Genomic DNA, 8,783 nt, shown 5'->3' on the forward strand with positions numbered 1-8,783 from the left:
ACGAAGAAAAGATAAAGAAACACCGGGAAGAATTTGAAAATGAACGGAGATACTTGAGAGAATTTAGATACAAGTGAACGCAGAGATCCCGAGCTGATTAGATAATACTTGAATGATGCACCGGTATGATTTGGAGAAAGAGAGCTGAAAGCTTGAATGAATAATTCTGAGATGATGGGCTACGGAGAATCAATCTGAAAAGACTCTTGAATTGCTCCGGATGGATGAAAAAAATTCTCACAATCGAAAACATTTATGAGAGGATGGCATCAAGCTAGAACCAAGAATCTTCAAGAGAATGGCCAAGATTTAGAGGAAAAACTCTTCTTCAAACTTCAATTGACGACAAGAAACACCACCAAAATTACTAAGATACTCCGGGAGAATGAAAAAGCGAAGGGGTTGAGCCGACAATGAGAAGAATTTGAAAGCGATCTTGGAGAAGGCATGTGACTGATGGAATCCCTTCTTACGTCACACTTGAATAGAATTTAAGAATGGCTCCGGAATAATTAGAAGAGTCAGGTAAGATCCTGGGAAAAGACCTGTGGGTTAGGGCCCACTTAAAAGAAATATCGTTGAAGGATTGCTTGAAATAGAGGTTACACCTGTAGAATTAAATGTCTTGAATGAGATAACAACCTTGAAATATATTGAATGGATTGAGAATGGAAACACAAGTCTTCTGAGATATCTTGAGCACTCCGGATAAGAATAGAGAGAGGTGAACAATTAAGAGGTGCACCGACGTGGAAAAACATTTGAAACGAGGAAAGGGATATGATCAACACCGAAAGCTTGAATTAACACCACCGGAGAAGAAAATAACAAAGAATGACGAAATTGAAACTCCTGGCCAACTTCATGATAATCACCGGGTAAGAACATTGATTGAAAAGAGTGAATAGAGTTCACATGAATAAATAGATACTTGATTAACATATATGAGTCCTTGCAGAAAAAGGGTGGGAGGGAGGGAAAACAAAGACAACTTGGGACGGCTGAAACAAACACCGTTGAGAAAACTTAGAATTGATCTCACAAATGTTGAAATGATCGGATCCACTTGAAGAGAAGCACACCGGTTGGAAAGAATTGACATGACAATCTCGATGATCAAAAGGATTAGCATTCCCATAGAAATATGAGAACACCATTTAAGAAAGGTATGGATTCAACATTTGACTCCAAAGCAACTCGAATACCACAAATAAAACAAAAACAAAGGATTTGGCTTGCAGAATAAGCCGGAACAAATACATATGATAGAGATTTACCCAATCCCATATCATGCATCTGTCGGAAAGATATTCTAGGAGCTACCTGAATTCCCACCTATAAACTCCCGAAACTTTCTGGTTATGCAATCTGGTGTTGGGGATACAGGGGAAGCAATATATCTCACCCAAACTAACAATACCTACATCCGACGGTATCCATCCGTCAACACATAACCAAGAAAACTCCGGAAATCGTGTACCTCAACCTTCGAAAAGCATCCGTTATACGAGTTATGGCAATACTCCTGAACTCCCCAGTACTGGGTGACGTCGAGGTTATCTCACCAACAACTGCATAAAAGAGATTTTCGATGTCGGCAAAACTCAGGTATTCCAGAACTGCACCGATAAAATTGTGACGACAACACCTCGGAGCTCAACTCCCCGGGTCAAAGCCACAAAATAGACAGGAGGCACCAAGAACAATGTTCTCGTCACAAAACCATCGGAATGATTCTAAGATACCCGCGTGATCCTAAAAAAAATTTAGTGAAATTTGAGGAGAGGAAAGTCAAAACATCTATGTTAGGAGACCTCACCAGAGCAACGAAGGGGCTGGGGAGTAAAAAGAATCCTACTCTCCGATATATATAATCCTAAGACTCAAAATAGTTTTCTTCTAGACTCAACAACGGCCAACAATCAAGGGGGCTCCTATGGTCGGTCGAGGCTCTGATACCAACTTGTCACGCCCAATATGCGACCCTATCCAAAAAGAACTCGAAGGTCCCACCAAGGATAGACCCGCATATTGAAACGCTTTTGCAAGGTGGATATCATTACATCAACATTACATAGTAGATGGGGATACATACAAGAGGCATACAATGCCACACGAATACAACATCACAATACATAAGAGCATCATCCGACTACGGATGAAACATAAACAGAAACTCAAACGACATCCACCCTGCTAGCCCAGGCTGCCGACCTGGAACCTATCCCCTGATCGAAGAAGCAGAAGAAGAACTCAACGCAAGCAAGCATCGCTCTCGCGTCATGCTCATCGCATGAACCTGTACCTGCAACTGTTGTTGTAGTAATCTGTGAGCCACGAGGACTCAGCAATCCCATTACCATGGGTATCAAGACTAGCAAAGCTTAAAGGGAAAGGAAGGGGTAAAGTGGTGAGGCTGCAGCAGCGACTAAGCATATATGGTGGCTAACATACACAAATAAGAGCGAGAAGAGTGCAAGCGGAACGGTCGTGAACTAGCAATGATCAAGAAGTGATCCTAAACTCCTACTTACATCAAACATAACCCAAAGACCGTGTTCACTTCCCGGACTCTGCCGAAAAGAGACCATCACGGCTACACACGCGGTTGATGCGTTTTAATTCAGATCTGGTGTCAAGTTATCTACAACCAGACATTAACAAATTCCCATCTGCCAATAACCGTAGGCACGGCTTTCAAAAGATTATACCATGCAGGGCTGTCCCAACTTAGCCCATGACAAGCTCTCGCGATCAACGAAGGAATAGACCTTCTCCCAGGAAGACCCGATTAGACTCGGAATCCCGGTTTACAAGACATTTCGACAGTGGTAAAACAAGACCAGCAAGACCGCCCGATGCGCCGACAATCCCGATAGGAGCTGCACATATCTCGTTCTCAGGGCAACACCGGATAAGCGAAGCGTACAGGAACCGACGTAACCCAAGTTGCCAAGGGATGGCCCCGCACGGTGCTCTAGTTTGGACCAACACTTAGACAAGCATTGGCCCGGGGGGGCTGTAATAAAGATGACCCTTGGGTTAATTACTCCCAAGGGAAATATAGGTGGTGGTGAGGCAAATGGTAAAACCAATGTTGGGCCTTGCTGGAGGAGTTTTATTCAAAACGAACTGTCAAGGGGGTCCCATAAATCACCCGACCGCGTAAGGAATGCAAAATCCGGGAACATAACACCGGTATGACGGAAACTAGGGCGGCAAGAGTGGAACAAAACACCAGGCATAAGGCCGAGCCTTCCACCCTTTACCAAATATATAGATGCATTAATAATATAAGAGATATTGTGATATCCCAACAAAATCCTGTCCACCATGGAGCAATCTTCAAACTTCACCTGCAACTAACAACGCTATAAGAGGGGCTGAGCAAAGCGGTAACATAGCCAAACAACGGTTTGCAAGGAAGGGTGTCAAAGGTTAGAGGTTCATGGCAATTTCGGAGGCTTGATGAGCAAAAGATAGGTAATGCAGCATAGCGATAGAACGAAGCAACTAGCATAGCAATGATAGTAGTGAGATCCAGGGTAGCGGTCATCTTGCCTGAAATCCCGCAAGGAAGAAGAACGAGTCCATGAAGAAGACGAACGGATGAAACCGAACCAAGCGTAGACGAACGAATCCTCACGATCGCAACATTACCGGAACTAAGAAGCAACACCGGAAAGAAACAAACAACATGGTAAACACAGAAGCATAATCATGGCATGATGCACAATCAAGTATGATGCATGTCCGGTTTAAAGAGGCATGGCATGGCAAACTGCAACACACAATACTACAAATTAAATGGAGCGCAATATGCAACGAGTTGCATATTGACAAAACACCACATGCAATTATTTAGTTTGATCTCGGTTATGTACCCAACAATATTAAATGTTATTAGCATGGCCAGGGGGTGAAACATAATGAAACTACCTATCTAGGCAAGTTTAAATGAGGCCGGAAACAACAAACAATAATTCCGAAAAATCCCCATGTGCATATTTTAGATTCGGTACTGTTCTGCCCTAAACACAATTTTAATGTTGTTAAACAGCAACATAAAGTGCACCATGTTAATCTAGGCATTTTTCCACCCCGTTTACATATAAAGTTTATTTAAAACCGAGCTACGGTTATTTAGTTATGAATTAAAGCATTTTAACATGGCATTATGCAAAATAAACACAAACAGCATGTTAAACATTTTTAACATAGATGAAAGTGGCATATTATTAATCTACACAATTTTCTGAGCATTTTACATATATAAATTATTTTAATCCGATGCACAGTTTGTGAGATATTAAATGCATGAATATCAGGGGGTTTTCTATAAAACTGTTAATCCTCGGATAAATAGAAAAATTCGCAGTCAGGGAAAAAATATATGCGGGCTGAAATCTGGAACAGAGGCTGAACAGGGCAGGCGCTGGGGTAGCTCACCCATGGGCCTTGGGCCGGTTCGGTGGAGGAGGCTGGCAGGGGAAGCAGGCCGGCTGGCTTGAGGCCGAGCGGCCCTGATGGAGAGGCCGGCCCACGTGGGGCGACGAGCTGGCCCACGCGCTATTCAACGGGAGAGAACCGGCGAGGGGCTCGTCTCCCTCGCACAGGAGGCAGCAGGCACATCGGCAGCGCTCCGGCAAGGGACGGCGAAGCCAGAGGAGGCCATGGGGCGGCGCTGGCGTCCAGATCCTGCGAGGGAACAGCTGGATCCGACGTTCCCTAGGCTGAGGGAGGCCAGCGACGAGGTTCCTGGCGGCGGCGACGGGGTTCCTGCAAGAGGAAAAACCTGCGTGGTGAGGGAGATGGAACCAAGGGAGGAGGGATGGAAGGGCATGGCGACGGGGGTCGGTCTCGGGGTCAATGGTGGCGGCTCGCCGGAGGGCGCGGAGGGCGGCGGGATCGGGCGAGCAGGAGGGGGCCTCTCGATCTAGATAGAGCAGAGCGCTCGGGAGCGGCGGTGAACGGGGCTACGGGCTCCTCGGGCCCGGATCGGCCCGGGGCGGGCCGGTTGCGGGCTCCTACGGGCCTCAGCGGCGGGGAGGAGCGGGGTGAGGTGGCGATGCCACATGGCGGCGGGGCAGTGGCTGGAGACGGCCAGGGGGCGACGTGGCGCGCGTGGATTGGATCGGGGCGCGCCGGCGGCGCCAAGTGGCGGAGCAGGGGTGGAGTGGCGCGGAATGCGAGGAAGGGGGGAGTTTGGCTGCGGCTGGAGGTAGGTGGAGGGTCTAGGGGGCTAGGGTTGCCCAAAATGTTCGTGGGGGTGTCCATTTATAGGTGGGAGGGGCTAGGTTAGGGGGAATTGGGGGCTTTCGAAGCCCTCCGATCGCGATCCGACGGATCCGATCGAGGGGGAGGTTAGACAGGCCTGGGAGAGGTTGGTGGGCTGTGTTTAGATGGGCTAGGCTTGAGGGGAGAGAAGAGAAGTGCAACCCAGCAGTAGTTTCGGAGACCGAAACGTCCGACGAATAAACCGACTATAGTGCGGCGGTAACTTTAACGGTTGGGCTATCAAACGGACTCCGAATGCGATGAAACTTGACACGCGGCCTGTCTACACTATAATAAGACCGCACGACAAGTTGCAACCCATTCCGAGAACATTTTTATGCCACTTATAAAATAATATTTCGGAGGTGCCGCGGGCGCGTGTGAGTGTGGTCGGGCTCAGAACGGACAATGGAGAGAACCGGCGGAACACGAACGGATGCAAGTTTTGAAAAACATGCGCATGAAATGCAGATGATGACATGAGATGAGATGCATAACAAGAACAAAATGCAAAACAACAGATAAAACCCAACCACGAAGGAAAAAAAATCATATAGCATCTCCGAAAAAGGCAAGAGTTGGAGTTATGAATATGGAAAGTTGTATCTGGGGTGTTACAACCATAGCCTCTCCGATGATTTGTGAATAGTTTACCACAAACCTTCGGGTCCATAGTTATTAGCTAGATGGCTTATTCTCTCTCTTTGATTCTCAATACAAAGTTCTCCTCAATCTTCTTGGAGATCTATTCGATGTAATTCCTTTTGTGGTGTGTTTGTCGAGATCCGATGAATTGTGGGTTTATGATCAAGATTATCTATGAGAAATATTTGAATCTCCTCTGAATTCTCTTATGTATGATTTGTTATCTTTGCAAGTCTCTTCGAATTATCAGTTTGGTTTGGCCTACTAGATTGATCTTTCTTGCAATGGGAGAAGTGCTTAGCTTTGGGTTCAATCTTGCGGTGTCCTTTCCCAGTGACAGCAGGGGCAGCAAGGCACGTATTGTATTGTTGCCATCGAGGATAAAAAGATGGGGTTTATATCATATTGCTTGAGTTTATCCCTCCACATCATGTCATCTTGCCTAATGCATTACTTCACTCTTATGAACTTAATACTCTAGATGCATGTTGGAGCGGTCGATGTGTCGAGTAATAGTAGTAGATGCAGAATCGTTTCGATCTACTTGTCGCGGACGTGATGCCTATATACATGATCATGCCTAGATATTCTCATAACTATGCACTTTTCTATCAATTACTCGACGGTAATTTGTTCACCCACCGTAATACTTATGCTATCTTGAGAGAAGCCACTAGTGAAACCTATGGCCCCCTGGTATATTTCCAACAATACGAAAAATACATATCTTATTATTATCTCTATCAGATCTCACTTTCACAAGTGGCCGTGAAGGGATTGACAACCTCTTTATCGCGTTGGTTACGAGGTTCTTGTTTGTTTGTGTAGGTACGAGGGACTTGCATGTAGCCTCCTACTGGATTGATACCTTGGTTCTCAAAAACTGAGGGAAATACTTACGCTACTTTGCTGCGTCACCCTTTCCTCTTCAAGGGAAAACCAACACAATTCTCAAGAGGTAGCAGATCGCACCATATCTAATAAAGTATGGTTACGACATTCAAACACATCATTTCGCTGTGGTGTTCCAAGTGGCGTTAATTGTGAAACTATCCCATGTTGTTTCAAATGAAGACCAAACTCGTAACTCAAATATTCTCCTCCACGATCAGATCATAGAAAGTTTATTTTCTTATTACGATAATTTTCCACTTCACTCTGAAATTCTTTGTACTTTTCAAATGTTTCAGACTTATGCTTCATTAAGTAGATATAACCATATATGCTCAAATCATCTATGAAGGTAAGAAAATAATGATACCCACCACTAACATCAATACTCATTGGACTGCATACATTGGTATGTATTATTTCCAATAAGTCAGTAGCTCGTTCCATTGTTCCGGAGAACGGAGTTTTAGTCATCTTGCCCATAAGGCACGGTTCGCAAGCACCAAGTGATTCATAATCAAGTGATTCCAAAAGTCCATCAGTATGGAGTTTCTTGATGCGCTTTACATTGATATGAGCCAAATGGCAGTGCCACAAATAAGTTGCACTATCATTATTAAACTTCAATCTTTTGGCTTCAACACTATGAATATGTGTATCACTACTATCGAGATTCAATAAAAATAGACCACTCAGCAGGGGTGCATGACCATAAAAGATATTACTCATATAAATAGAACAACCATTATTCTCTGATTTAAATGAATAACCGTCTCGCATCAAACAAGATCCAGATATAATATTCATGCTCAAAGCTGGCACCAAATAACAATTATTCAGGTCTAAAACTTATCCCGATGGTAAATGTAGAGGTAGCGTGCCGACCGCGATCACATCGACTTTGGAACCATTTCCCACGCGCATCGTCACCTCGTCCTTAGCCAATCTTCGCTTAATCCATAGCCCCTGTTTCGAGTTGCAAATATGAGCAACAGAACCAGTATCAAATAGCCAGGCGCTACTGCAAGCATTAGTTAAGTACACATCAATAACATGTATATCAAATATACCTTTCACTTTGCCATCCTTCTTATCCGCCAAATACTTGGCGCAGTTCCGCTTCCAGTGGCCAGTCCCTTTGCAGGGCTTAGGTCCAGACTTGGGTTTCTTCTCTTGAGCAGCAACCTTTTTGTCGTTCTTCTTGAAGTTCCCTTTCTTCCCTTTGCCCTTTTTCTTGAAAATAGTGATCTTATTAACCATCAACACTTGATGCTCCTTTTTGATTTCTACCTCTGCGGCCTTTAGCATCGCGAAGAGCTCGGGAATAGTCTTGTTCATCCCTTGCATATTATAGTTCATCACGAAGCCTTTATAGCTTGGTGGCAGTGATTGAAGAACTCTGTCAATGACACAATCAACTGGAAGATCAACTCCCAGCTGAGTCAAGTGATTATGATACCCAGACATTTTGAGTATGTGTTCACTGACAGAATTATTCTCCTCCATTTTGTAGCTGTAGAACTTGTTGGAGACTTAATATCTCTCAACTCGGGCATTTGCTTGAAATATTAACTTCAACTCTTGGAACATCTCATATGCTCCATGTCAGGACCCCGACTCAATGGCACATCGATCTAGCAAGTAACACCTCATATCACTTTGCGGCCTCACGCACGGTATTCCCATGGGTGTCGCCTTACCTTGCCCAGGACCGTTTGCGCCTTTTGGCACACGTATATGATAGTGTAGCTAGCATCCACATGACAAGGAGCCCGGGCTGACATGGCTAGTCGTGAACCCAAAGTGGCACTAACTTACAGGGACAGGCATACATGACCCAGCATCGAACGTGTCGGTCATCAGCGAGTGAATCCAGGCTGTTGCACTGGGCTAGCAGGACTCCGGTAAAACGGGCTGTAGCAGGCTAACATTACTCCGGTATTCATCGCGTGACATTTCCCCGTAGGGAC

This window comes from Triticum dicoccoides, chromosome 3B (assembly GCF_002162155.2).
Source record: "Triticum dicoccoides isolate Atlit2015 ecotype Zavitan chromosome 3B, WEW_v2.0, whole genome shotgun sequence".
Taxonomy (NCBI): domain Eukaryota; kingdom Viridiplantae; phylum Streptophyta; class Magnoliopsida; order Poales; family Poaceae; genus Triticum; species Triticum dicoccoides.